Consider the following 12853-nt stretch of genomic DNA (forward strand, 5'->3'; position numbering starts at 1 on the left):
ATTTAAACAAGCCCAGTAGATTAATTAATGCATTTAGTCTCTGGAAAGCTTCTAAGTTCTGTCTAGCAGAAAGTGGCCATGAAATTGTCTAGGTTTTTTTTTCCCCCCTGTAATTAGGCATAATAATTAGCACAATAATGCCCTTGTTAACATTCCTAATTATATGCAACTAGTACATCAATAGCTCCTAGAAGGAAGCTGGTTACCTTTCCCATCTCATCCAGGCTGCATCCCCGTGGGCACAGCAAACCAGGATCCATGCAAATCACACGGCAGAGCTCTTTAGTCTAAAATAGCCCCAACATCAAAACCACTCCTCGAAAAAAAGTCATAAAACAGCTCCCAGCCAGGCAGGAGAAAAAAAAAAAAAGTTCAATAAACCCACGACATCAAAAGCAGCACCAGGTTCTCCCAGCACTCACGTTTTGCCACTTGTTCTGTCGGACTCGTTAATCAGCTCCGGCCCTGGGTGCTGCCGGGGCTCTGACGACATCAGCTCAGGGACCTCTTACATTTTTACATTTTCAGCGCATATTGCCCTGTCACCAAGCTGCTCAGGTTAGCTCTGCTGGGAGGCTGGCTCGTTCCAGGAATAGAAATTAATTAATCAGTGTGTTTTCCGCCCCCGTGCCAGGAAAAACATCCCTGATTAAAACGCGGCGCTCAAGTTTGCGCAATCACCGCCGACACCGCTATTGATTAAATGGAAACCTTGTGAGCACTTACTCATTTTCGAGGTGGATTTATTTCACTCCTCTCAAGCTCCTTTGTTTTAATTAAAGGGTATATTCTAGACACGCTATTATTACATATTGAGAACACCTCTGTAAGCCGAAACCATCTTTGTGGGAAAAAGAGTGCTCAGAGATGATGGAAGCACTTAATTCCCCAGTTAAAATCAGTCCAGAGAGCAGCATGCCTTGGAGGGAATCACTGAGACTTGGTGTGGAACCTCCAAAGCCATCTCCAGCACTGCTCCCAGGTGGAAAAAGTGCTTCAAACATGGCTGTGCTGAAAAGTTGGGGAACCCCAAGTAAATCCCACCAAGACTGCAAACCTGGCAGCCTTTGCAGCTTACTTGGTTCATATCACTTAAATAAAAATAAAGAAATGAACAACCTTTTGGTCCCAATCTCCATTAACATTACTCCCCACAGCTCACTTAAATTTCATGTTATCCTTTCCAGATTCCAAAGGAATTTGGAATTAATTCCAAAGGAATTAATTTCTATTCCAAAGGAATCTGGAAGGCTGGGATGTCACACTTGCCCATGCACCTTTTCATGTCTCAGCGCTTTCCTTTGGATCTTTATGGAGACAAATGTTCACCAATTCCTTCTGAAAATATAAGATATTAATCCTCACACATCCCATTATATGGAAATCATGCTAAATTAGCCCAGTAATTACAAATTGGGAATTATCTGGTCAGGTCTGATAGATGGGAGCTTGAAACACTCTTGACCTTACATACCTCATACATTTATCAGTATTTTACTTATAGTACAATTGCATGGAATGCTCTGGGAAGAAGACTCCAATAAGTGTACATTTTTTGATTATTTTGCCCATTTTTAACTCACCAAAACCACACAACTCTTCCCAAGATGTCTAGAACATGTTCAAACCCTGATGTGCATAAATTAGTGGTGCTGCATAAGGCAGCCCTAATTCATGCACTCACTATGGACCCAATTAGTTCCCCTGTAACAGAATGCCAAACAGATTTCCCTAATAAAGCAGAACAGATCACATCTAATATTTATATAGAATGCTGAGTGTTAACTCTGTCACTTTGTGTCACCAAGTCCAGACTTTGAGGGAGGAATTCTGAATTCAGCAGGGACACCTTCCACTGTCCCAGGCTGCTCCAAGCCCTGTCCAACCTGGCCTTGGACACTGCCAGGGATCCAGGGGCACCACAGCTTCTCTGGGAATCTCTGCCAGGGCCTCGCCAGCCTAAAAGGGAAGAATTCCTTCCCAATATCCAATCTGAATCTCCCCACCTGATGGAGATTCTCACCCTCATCGTGCATCCCCTTCCCCTCTGCAGGCAGGAGGTGATGCCTTGATATCAGACAGCTGTCAGGGACTCAGTATCTTGATTATTCTCTTGTTAATGTTTTAATCTCTCCCAGCCCAGATGCTGTAATTCCTTGGTTAAGGCTGAGACATGCCCGAGTGCTCACAAGCTGAGGCTTCATCAAGAGAGCTGAGAGGGATGTGGTGAACTGGGAGAAAAAAAATCCCCAAAACCAGTGGTGACATTTGTGCCTTTGGTGTTTCTCACTCGCACTGGGGAGCAGAAACCCTGCCAGCCATTTGTATCTCCTCTCTCTGCACTCAAAACCTACTTGAGGCACCTCCCATGGATTTGTTTTGCCAAGTTTTGGATCCCCAGGTGCCAAAAGCACCATGGACAGCACCAGGGACCACATGGAGTTGGCCAACTCCCAGGAAGGTTTAACTGTGCTCAGGTTTGCACTGCTAAATCTCAGCCAAAATATTGACATACAGCAACGCTGTGCAGATAACTGAGATCAGTGTAAACCAGCTTTTGTCTGTGAAGTGGACCATAAACTGATAAAGAAATCAAGTGAAATGGGGAATTGCTTCTCTGCATCCTCTCTGAGGAGAGTAATTTAAGATACTGCTGTCCCACGTGAAATATGCTCACAGGGGCTATGAGCAAAACCATGGCTGATGTGCAGTGGCAGCATGAAGTGCACTAAGTCACTTCACATGACAAGCAAATCATTTTTCACCTTTCAGGCATTTATTTCAAGCAGATTAATCAAAATGAGCCATTTTGATTTTCATGGGTACCTAAATTAGCTTAACTCTTTTACCTAACAACCTCTGTTCAAGACTCTTATAACAAGCTAAAATTATTATATAAATATTTTAGAGCAGAATAACAAAAAAAAAAAAATCACATTATTTTTATAGCTCTAATAAAAATCCTATACCACCAGATGGGTAAAATGATCCACCAGCAGTAGAGCTGATCCAGTCAGTACTCCCATTTTGCATCCCACAAACACACAGGGGTTTGGCCTTCCAGACCAAAATGATGCAAAATCCTGGATAAAAAACATACATATTTTTGTTCAGGTATGTTTTGCTTTAGGTGTACAACTCTGCAATGAAGTTTGGCATTCTTTAAGCAGAGGGCAGTATTACATCAGGAAATGGTTATTAAAGTTACCTGCTCTGCAGCATGTGAGATTACAGCACTGCAATTTAAAAGACATTCCAGGTAACTGATTTTATAGATATATAAAGTTTCAGAAACTACAGCTATATTCAATTATGACAGAAAATTATAGATAGCAGAGCATGGCAGCCTCCTCCCACACTTTGCTAAGAATAAAAAATCCTTCTTGTCAATACATTGTTTTACTTTGACCAAGTCCCTTTCCTAACTCCTCAAGTTTCTCTGCTCACCGCCTGTCCAAATCAGCAGTTCATGAAATATAAATATAACAGCTACTCTGTCCACTATTACCCTTTAAATCCACACATTTTCCCATTCCTCCTGGACCAGGCACTGCAATCCATGAACAGGAATAATTCCTCTGAGTGTCCTTTGGTGCCAGGATGGTCCTCCTGCAATCCCCAAGCACTCTGCTGCTGCTGCTCCTCTTAATTGCAAAGTGGAGCTCAAAACCCACCCAGGAGACAACATTCCCCAGCAAAGGCTCAGCCTCAGAACTTCTCCTCCTGCTTTGACATTTATGTAACATTCAGAGGCCTCTTGCTCACGCAGAGCTGTTCTTCTTCACCAGTCAAGCACTTCAGATGGGAAGAATTATCTATTCCTCACTGACATCTCCCACTAAATGGAACATTTAATTAATTTGGTCCGAGGCCAGTCTGATCTCTTCTGCTTGCATGAAGGCGAACACGACTTGTAACTCTCTGGCACCGTTTCTTCTCCTCCTCCTCCCCCTCAAAAGGAACTTTAGTTGTTTACAGAATAGATACAAGAAAATCCAAGCTGGTACAGTGACACATCATTAGTTAAAAATACACCACAGCATAAAGAGCTTTAGTGCCGAGAGCGCTTCGGAATGCGGAATTACACGAAAATGGCTTAGGAAGGAAAATGAAAGTCATCTGGAAAGTGGTGATTTTCTCTGCTACAGGCTGGAACAGAACAAAAAAGACTGCAAGCACTTTGTGTTACTGCAGAAAGCCAACTTTAGGGCAATTAACCAAGTTGAAAATACAGTATGAAGGGTTATAAAAATACTTGAAATGTATCTCTAAAATGCAGACGGTAAATGCAGGGTGGGAGGTGGGGAAAAAGGTCTCAAAAAATCAAAAGCAAACCCAAGCCTCCAAATACAGGTCCCTGGCCAGAGCCAGCACAACCAGCAAAGACAATGGGATTTGGGACTTGCAGCAAGCTGCAGAAAGCACTAAAGACAGAGAGATGAAAATGCAGCAGAGATGGCAGGAGCTCCTTGGGAGATTCCCTGAGCAAAGCCCATGAGCTGCACACGATGAGCTCGGGCTGCAGACACAGCAGAGCACAGCTAGCCCAGGCTCAGCTCAGCTCCACAGCTCTGCTCAAAACCAGCAACCTCCAGAGCTGAGAGCTCTCTGACAGAGACAGAGGCAGCACAGCTCCTGGCTGAGGTTGGGGTGATGCTGCCTCACCTCCCTGAGCTGCTGGGAGCTCTCGGCAGGGCAAAGAGAGAGCTCAGGTTCACATCTCAGAACAGAAATATGAGCAGAGATGCTCTGAAATAAACCAAATTACACCTTGCTGAGGAACAGAGTTCACACTAAGGGAATAGAGTGAAAACCAGCAGGTGAAATGTAATCAGGTAACAGCATCAGTACAAGACCTACTGAAAGGTTTGGGCTGGAAGGACCTTAAAGATTCTCCAGTGCCATGGCAGGAACACCTTCCACTGTCCCAGGCTGCTCCAAGCCCTGTCCAACCTGGCCTTGGACATTTCCAGGGATAGCCACAGCTCCTCCATGCCAGAGCCTCCCCACACTCACAGGGAAGAGTTTCTCCCTAATTGACCAATCTTCCTAATCTTCCATCTACTGGCACTGGAGCAAGGTGGTCCCCTTCAAGAACACCCAAGGCATTTGGAAAGCCTGAATGCTGAAGATCAGCATTTAAGATCTTGATGCATAAAAAAAAAGAAATGATGGACAATATAGTCTTGCAGCTGTATCAAAAGGAATTACCAATATGAGACTGTCAATAGCGAGGGCTTGAGTTCCATGGGCGTAACAAAGCACAACCTCCTGCAGCTTCAGTGCTGCCAAAGAAGTCACCAAGAAAAAGTGAAAGAGATGCTCTAGTGACATTTTAAAGGGGGGAAAAAAACCCAGAGGTAGCTCTAATCATCAGGCTCTGATGAGGTGTTTTAATTCTAGGAGAACAGACTGTGGCAAAACCTAAATAAAAACAAAGAAAATCAGGACACATCTGTTCGGCATGAAAACAGGTTTTCTTCCCCCCGTCTGCTTCCTGTGGAAGAAAAAAGACTTCAAGGACTGTGCTGAAGATAAGATCTCCTGTATCAAAGCAGGTGATACAGTAGAATTGTGATAATTCTCGTGGAATGAGAGGAACGAAGATTAAGAGGAAAATGAGGAAATAAGAGATCTTTGAGCTACTTTGAAGTAGGGCATCACAGAGCTGATCCAAATTCCCATTAACTTCAGCAGTGCATGAAATGCAGATTATTGCCTGTGTGGCTCCATGTTCTGGAAATTCCAACAGTGGGCAGTTAAGCTCTTGAAATACAGGGATTGCAGGGAGGGAGAAGCACCACACAACTCTGGAATGAGTCAGGAGAGCAAAGGAAAATAAGATCCAATAGGAAGAGGAACACAGAGAAGAACTGATGGCCAGGAGTTGTTTCGTGTGAAGAGGAATGAAAATAGTGGCTGTGAGACTGAAGTGAGAACTCCTGAAAGATTCAGAAGTGGCGAGGGAGCTGAAGTGATGAGAAAAGAGCAGAAGGAATTACAGACTGGAGACAAAAAGTGAGTCATATTCCAATTCCTTCTCTGTGCCACATGGTGTATTGAGGACAGCTGCCACTCAATAAGCCCTAAAATAACATTTTACTAGAAAACTTTGAGCAGGGCAGTTGCACGACATCACCTCCACAGATCCCTTCCAAATTCAACAAAAAACCACCAGAACTCACAGCATGGTATGTGAAGATTAACCATTTAAAAAGAATATTAGGAGAAATCAAAACAAAAGATGCATTTGCAAGTAAGGAGATAAAGATGTTGTTCTTAAAATGGTACAAACAGGAACAATGAGCAGTTTGAATGAATTAAACAAACCAAAACCATCTTATTTTCCTTCTCAGTAAGGATAACTGATCTTGAGAAACTAAAATATCTCTCAAAATTCGAAGAGAAACAAAACTTCAAAATTGACCCTAAGGGGGACAAAGGATGCAAATATGCAACCAAGACCAACAGAAAGACAGAGAGACCTGGGAAACACCTCTTGAATAACTCACATTGCAACATCCTTCTGCAGAATCACCTCTATAATATTTTTATTGATATTAAAAAGGGCGGCAAAATCAGTTCTAGCAAAGATTAGACAAAATATTTCGATCTGCAAAGCAAGGATTAATAATCCTCATTATAGATTTCCTGAAGAACTTATGTTTCTGTTTTATTTCTAGGTATCAAATCTTTTTAAAAAGGAGCAGTAAAATCAAAATGTGCCACAATGAACCATGAGGGGTTGACAGCATCAGGGGTTTCATCCACACGGTGGTTTAGTTTGGGATTTCTTAATTTTTAGCCACATTTCTCAGTATCACAGAATCCCAGCATGATTTGGGTTGGGAGGGACATTAAAACTCATCCAGTGCCATGGCAGGGACACCTTCCACTGTCCCAGGCTGCTCCAAGCCTGTCCAACCTGGCCTTGAACCTGAGAAAATAACTGAATGACACTGCTGCTGATTCAAACAGCCATAATTCCACGTGTCACAATTCCAGCAATTCCAAAAAACACCTTCATGTTTGCCAATTTACCATTTCCTGCCTTATGAGGCTGTGGGTTAAAGGGCAGGAGGGATGCACAGTCAGTGCACCTCATTTCCATTCGCAAAGTAAATGTTTAATATTCCAGGAGTCGGAAATTAATTTCCTAAATGTTAATTGATGCCGTTTCCAATCGCTGAGGGCGCACTGAAGGCATTTGGGATGATTAACACAAGATTTGATTGCGAAGAAGCCATTTCAGTCATGGTCAGAGCCACGGCCATTCCTGCTGTCCCACCTGAGGCGAGAAAAGCTCACTGAAAACCAACTAAACTGCTGCAGCTTCACCTGACTAAAACCCAACCATCTCCAACCTGGTTTTGTGTTCTTTACTTGAGCACAGAGCAGCTTTTAGGGGTGTTTCAGGCTTTTTTTGGATTTGCACCATGGATATAACTGATGGCACATGTAGAGGCTTTTTCAAGCCACTCAGCCCCTCATGAGCACATCCTGAAATAACTAAAATGACTAAATAATCCAAATAATCTAAAGAAAAAAAATAAATCCCAAACCCCCCCAAATTGATTTGCAGCCCCACAGCCCAAGCTGCATTCCCACAGGGTGTTCCTCTCCCAGCCTGCAGGATGAACTCCAACTCTCTACTCAGAAAATCCATGGCAAAGTGTCAATGCCTGAAGAGTGAGCAGCAATCCGAACTCGGAGGTGTGCTGGGGAAACACATCTGTCTGGGAGGAGATGGGGACTCTCCTCCTGCACAACTGCCACTCCAGCATTTCTCAGGAGCTCTACACTCACTGAAGTAGCCCTTGAGGCAGCAGCCACCACGAGATCCGGGATGACTGATGCTCCATCTCCAGCAGCAAATCCCACTGTGATTTTAATTGAATTCCAGCAGCCATTTTATTTTTTTTTCCCAGAGCCTCTCGACTCTCTATTTCTTCCTTGCTCCCAGTGATTCAGCAGTTTATTCCTCACTACGCTAATCCCTCCATAAGACAGTTTCTCATTCCTTTCAGGCAGTGCTGGTGACAGCAGCAACCCCATATCTTGGGTGTTTGGGGCTCTCCTTTTTTATTAAATAGGAATTCATCTCAGACACACTTTGGCTTCCAGGCTCTGCCACTTTTGCAGCCATGAGAAGCATCGGGAGTTTTCCCTCTCAATGTTCTGGTCCATTCTATCTCTCAGCTCAGCTGATGACAGAAATTAAAAAAGGAGACAGAAAAATGGAAACCTGAAGCACAGAGGATCAGAAACAAACAGTGACACCTGCCTAGGAACCCAATCCAGCTGTGAAATGTTCTTCAGAATATCTGCAAAATACATATTAGCTATTTATAGGGGACTCCACAAAACTGCCAGCTGGCTATTGGAGTTACTCACCCAAAAGGTGCAGAAATTCACTTAATAGCAAAAATAAATAGGGAAAACAAACTGCCAGGACCCACCTCTGCCAGAAGTGTCAGCAACTCCTATCATTCAGGAACACCTTGGAATCCAGGCTGACACATCCTGACCCAGCTGTTCAAGCAGAGCCTTAAAACTCAGCCTGGTGACTCTTTGTTGTAGTAATGAACAGTTGAAAAACACCATAATTGCTTCTGACCATAATCATCCAACAGCCATGAGCTGTTTATCTCCCAAAATTAATCCTCAAAGGGTGACCCTCATGTCCACAGTGTGCTCTCAGTCCTGAGGAGTGATTGATAAGTTATTCCAAGCCAGTCCACAGAACCACTGCTAGTGGCATTTTATCATCAAAGTTCCTTTGCCCTTAATCAAAGGCTAATTCAACATGAAGTCCTTAAATATGGGCTGCACCACAAGATAAAGTTAGCAACCTTGAAAAGGCTGGGAAATAGCAATTTGCACACACAAACACAAGATTTAGAGCTCCCATCATAACCTGCCTCATCAATCACGAGCAGCAGTGGCTTTAACAGGACTATTTTCAGAGTATATTAAACTTCACGACATCTTAACCTTCTTGTAAGGCCACAATAATCTCTTTTACAATATCAAACAAGTGCACAAGGGCAGATTTGCTTTGTGCCAAATGTTCCTCGTGTCAGATTTCAGAGCTAACAGCAGTGCTGCCTTACCAGACATTCCTCAGAGTCATTCCAGCCCCAAGTTCCCACTCGGGGAACACAGACAACACATCTCAGCCTATTCTGAAAGAAAATCCTCTGCAATGCTGGAATGAGGCACATCCCCTGAGCTATTACCTGGTAATTACCTGTTCTTCCAAAACCTGCCTGCAAGGAGAAGATCTGGCTAGGCACCTGTGACTGAACACAACTCAATCCTAAATTTTGTTCAAGTGTTCATCATGTTCTGATGATGAAAAGTCAAGTCATGAGGACTCCATCCTAAATATTACTCAAAGTATAAAAAAAACCCAAAATACTCCAAATCTCAAGCAATATGCAGGCTCTGCAATAATTTATTACAATCCAGGTTATATGTATCAAAGTTGTCATTTCACTCTGCTGCAAAATTAGGATGTTCTCTCCCAGCTCCAAATTCCAGGAGAGCAAAGACTCCTCATCCTCTAAAAAACACAACTTAATCCACCAGGAAATGGCAGTTTGGATGATTCAGTTTATCAACTCACTATATAACATTGGTTCTGCTTTAATTTTTGAAGGTTTTTGGGTAGCACGAGGAACTCAAGTGATGAGGAGAGAAGGAAAGGGATGGCAGAGAGGCTCAGAAGGTGAAAAGTGGGAGATGGGAATCAGGGAGGGAAGTGGCAGATAACAAAGAAGGAAAGAAAGGACATGGCAGATTGCAGAGGATTAGGAAAAGAGCAGGAGGGTTTGGTGGCAGACACATCTGACAGTGAGGAGCCTGGGAAGGAGGAAAATTTTGGATTCTGGAAAGCAGAAGGGTGCCTGGAGATCACAAACCACCCTTGTCTTTGAAGAGGTGATCTACAAAGTGCACATTGGAGGTAGTGAGTGTCCATCCCAGTAATCCTCTTACACACTGACCCACAGCACTCCCAGCTGAGCTGTTCCACCTGCAGTGAGTGGCAGCTCTCCAGAGCCAGCAGCCAAGAGCCACCAGCCACAAACAGCCACACACCAGGCAAAGGGGACACTGCCAGGGGACAAAACCAGTGCCAATCTTGTCAAACCATGCCCTGAAACCAGCTGCTTTTCACACTCTGCTCATCACAATCTCCTTTTCCAGAGCTGTTACCCAGCAAGTTCAGTGTTAGGACATTTCTCCTTATAACTGTACATTGTCTGCTGGTAATAATTCTAATTACAATTACACTCTAAGCCTGGTTGTGGAATACAAAGCACAGATGCTACAAACTGTAAGAGGACTGTTGGCCTGTCACTGTTTTAATTAGCTTGACAGGTAATCAAGTAGAATTTTGTAATTATACCAGCACAGTGCACAACTGTTTCTTTTAAAATCTCTGGTTCTTGAGTCCCTTTGGTCAACCACAGCCAGTTTGGAGTCACAAAACCAGCAGCAAAACCCCAAACTTGGCTTCCTCAGGGCCTGGCTTTGACTCAGCAAGGCCCACATGCTGCTGAGCAGTGAGGGTTAGAAACTCCTGCCCTCCCAGGAGATGAAATCCCTATAAAAGCTGAATTTGCAGTCCCCAAAGGTGTCATTTTGTCAAGTACAGCAGTGTGTGTGACCACTTTTGCCTATAAAACCTGCTGTGCTTTGCTCTTTGCAAGCACAGCGCTGCACCTCGAGGTTGGGCAGAATTCAGACAGGCCAAGTTCAGTGCTCAGGACATCTCAGCAGCTTGGGTGACACTGCTGAGTCACCCCTGCTGATGACATCCCACATCCCACACACCCCAAGAACCCAAATTGGGGTGCCATTCCCAGACTGAACACCCCCCATGGCACTGCTGACCCTACAACTCTTTAACAGCTCAGAGAGCTTCCCCACACTCAGCTTTCATTTCAAACACCCCTGCCCTGCCAGTGCCACATCAACACAGAGGATTTACCCCAAATTCCAGTCACAGCCTCCCTAATGAGAAATGTTTACCCAACAGTTAGGTGGCTCTGTAAAGAAAAAGCAATTTCCACCCTCCTGTCCAGGGTGGTGTCAGCATTTGCAAGGCATTACCAGAGTGCACAGAGCTGCCTGCTCCACTCCTTCACACTTCCCATCAAACTGCCATTTAAGGAGTTGGAATGCAGAGCACAAGGCTGCAGCCTAAAAATAATATCCCGAGATTTGATCCTGCACTTCTTATTCAGGCTCAATTAATCAAGGTTGCCTAACTCTTCAGAAGTACTTTTCATCAGCAGATTGAAAACACTTCCCGAATGGAATGGGGATCAGCATCTCCTTTTTACTGTGGGGAACCTGAAAATGAGATTTCACCTGAGAAAGAGCTCTGAGGCTAATTTAGGAGTACTGTCCAAAGGGATGAGGAGTCCATTATTCAAAGTTATCTTTTATATTAAGAAATAAGCTTTTCCTTTCAGGCCACTAGAAAGACTAGAGAGTGATCTATCCCAGAATTTATCATCCTTTATCATGGCTTTGAAAGCCTCACACCAAGACAGCTCTGCACATTCCAACAGAACCAGGCTGAATAAGAATATTTACTTGATCTCCAGCTTCAGTTTTCATTGTGAACACCACCCAGGATTAAGGAGAAATTTCCAAGAATTAAGAAATTAAATATTTTTGTCAGAAACCATCTGTAATCTCTCTGAACAGATACAGTAATAACGCCTAAAAATAAGACAACACTTATTTTTCAAACACTTAATTGTAAGCTCTGAAAACATCTTGTGCTCCTTTGGAAGCATCATAATTCATACTTAAAAGCATGTTGGAAAAAACCCCCTCTGGATAATTTCAGGTTCTATAGAACAAAACCCACCTCTCCACTAACAATATTGATTCCCATTGACATTCAAACTGCGAAGCCATTAAGAAAATTTGAGTTTCAGAAACGCCACAGGTTTTTTTTTTTGACTAATTCAGCTGCAGAGTCAATCATTCAATCATTAATTTAACACTGCTTTTGAAAATCTCTTGACAAGAACAGTAAGAGCCTAACCAGAAAAAAAAAACAACCAACCCTGGAACATTATTGATAACAAGATATCAATATCCTTTTGTAAAAGATTCATTCTGTAACTTCCATGCATCCTTTTAAACAATGATTTACAATTTCCCATTTAAAATAGCAGCTGAAGGCAAACTGTTCCACATTTTCCACAAGCCTTCTAATGCAGAATTGCATAAATGCAACATATACACCCCTAAGAACTTAAACGCAGATTTATACATTCTTTTAAAAGGGGAAATCAAAACCCACTGTCAGGGCACAGAGAAACTCCAGGGCAAATTCTTTAAAGCACAAACAATGCAAAGCAGATTCTGACATCCAATGCAATGGCATTAAGAATAAAGATAAATTAACATCAACACACCAGGATTAGAATGAAAGAATCCTTACCTTCTCCAGTGCATGATATGTAGACTTCAGTCAAATTTCCAATACCTGAAAGGAGAAATTCACAGGTGAAATCAGTTATACTGATATTTTAAGACACTAATTTAATTCTGGTTAATGTTAACTTATTTTGTATAGCAAGAGGCTTTCTTGCATTACTTTTATTTGTTATTTTCCAAGTGCCATAGGACTAAAGCAATCACCTGCTCAGATCCTGTAGAGAACTTTTCCACTGCTGGATTCAGTTTCCCCCAAATCCATGAGGTCTCTTCTCCAAACCCCCAGCCTGGCTCCATTCCCCTGACCCTGCAGCTCAGCCATTCCACCTGGGACGACTCAAACCTTGTTTTCTCCACCTGACTTCACTAAAGGCTGAAACTCCTTCAC

General features: G+C 43.1%; 1 protein-coding gene across 3 annotated transcripts in view; it reads right to left on the reverse strand.

Moving 5' to 3' along the window:
* Positions 1-12853, reverse strand: part of LOC146431530 (contactin-4) — a 246066-nt gene that overhangs the window by 199898 nt on the left and 33315 nt on the right. For all 3 annotated transcript variants that reach the window (XM_085072261.1, XM_085072257.1, XM_085072258.1), the window contains exon 2: positions 12470-12514. The gene's annotated coding sequence lies outside the window, so the exon portion shown is untranslated. The remainder of the gene's footprint in view (positions 1-12469; positions 12515-12853) is intronic.

The sequence above is a fragment of the Lichenostomus cassidix genome, chromosome 12, assembly GCF_008360975.1.
Source record: "Lichenostomus cassidix isolate B80296 chromosome 12, HeHo_3.0, whole genome shotgun sequence".
Lineage (NCBI taxonomy): Eukaryota > Metazoa > Chordata > Aves > Passeriformes > Meliphagidae > Lichenostomus > Lichenostomus cassidix.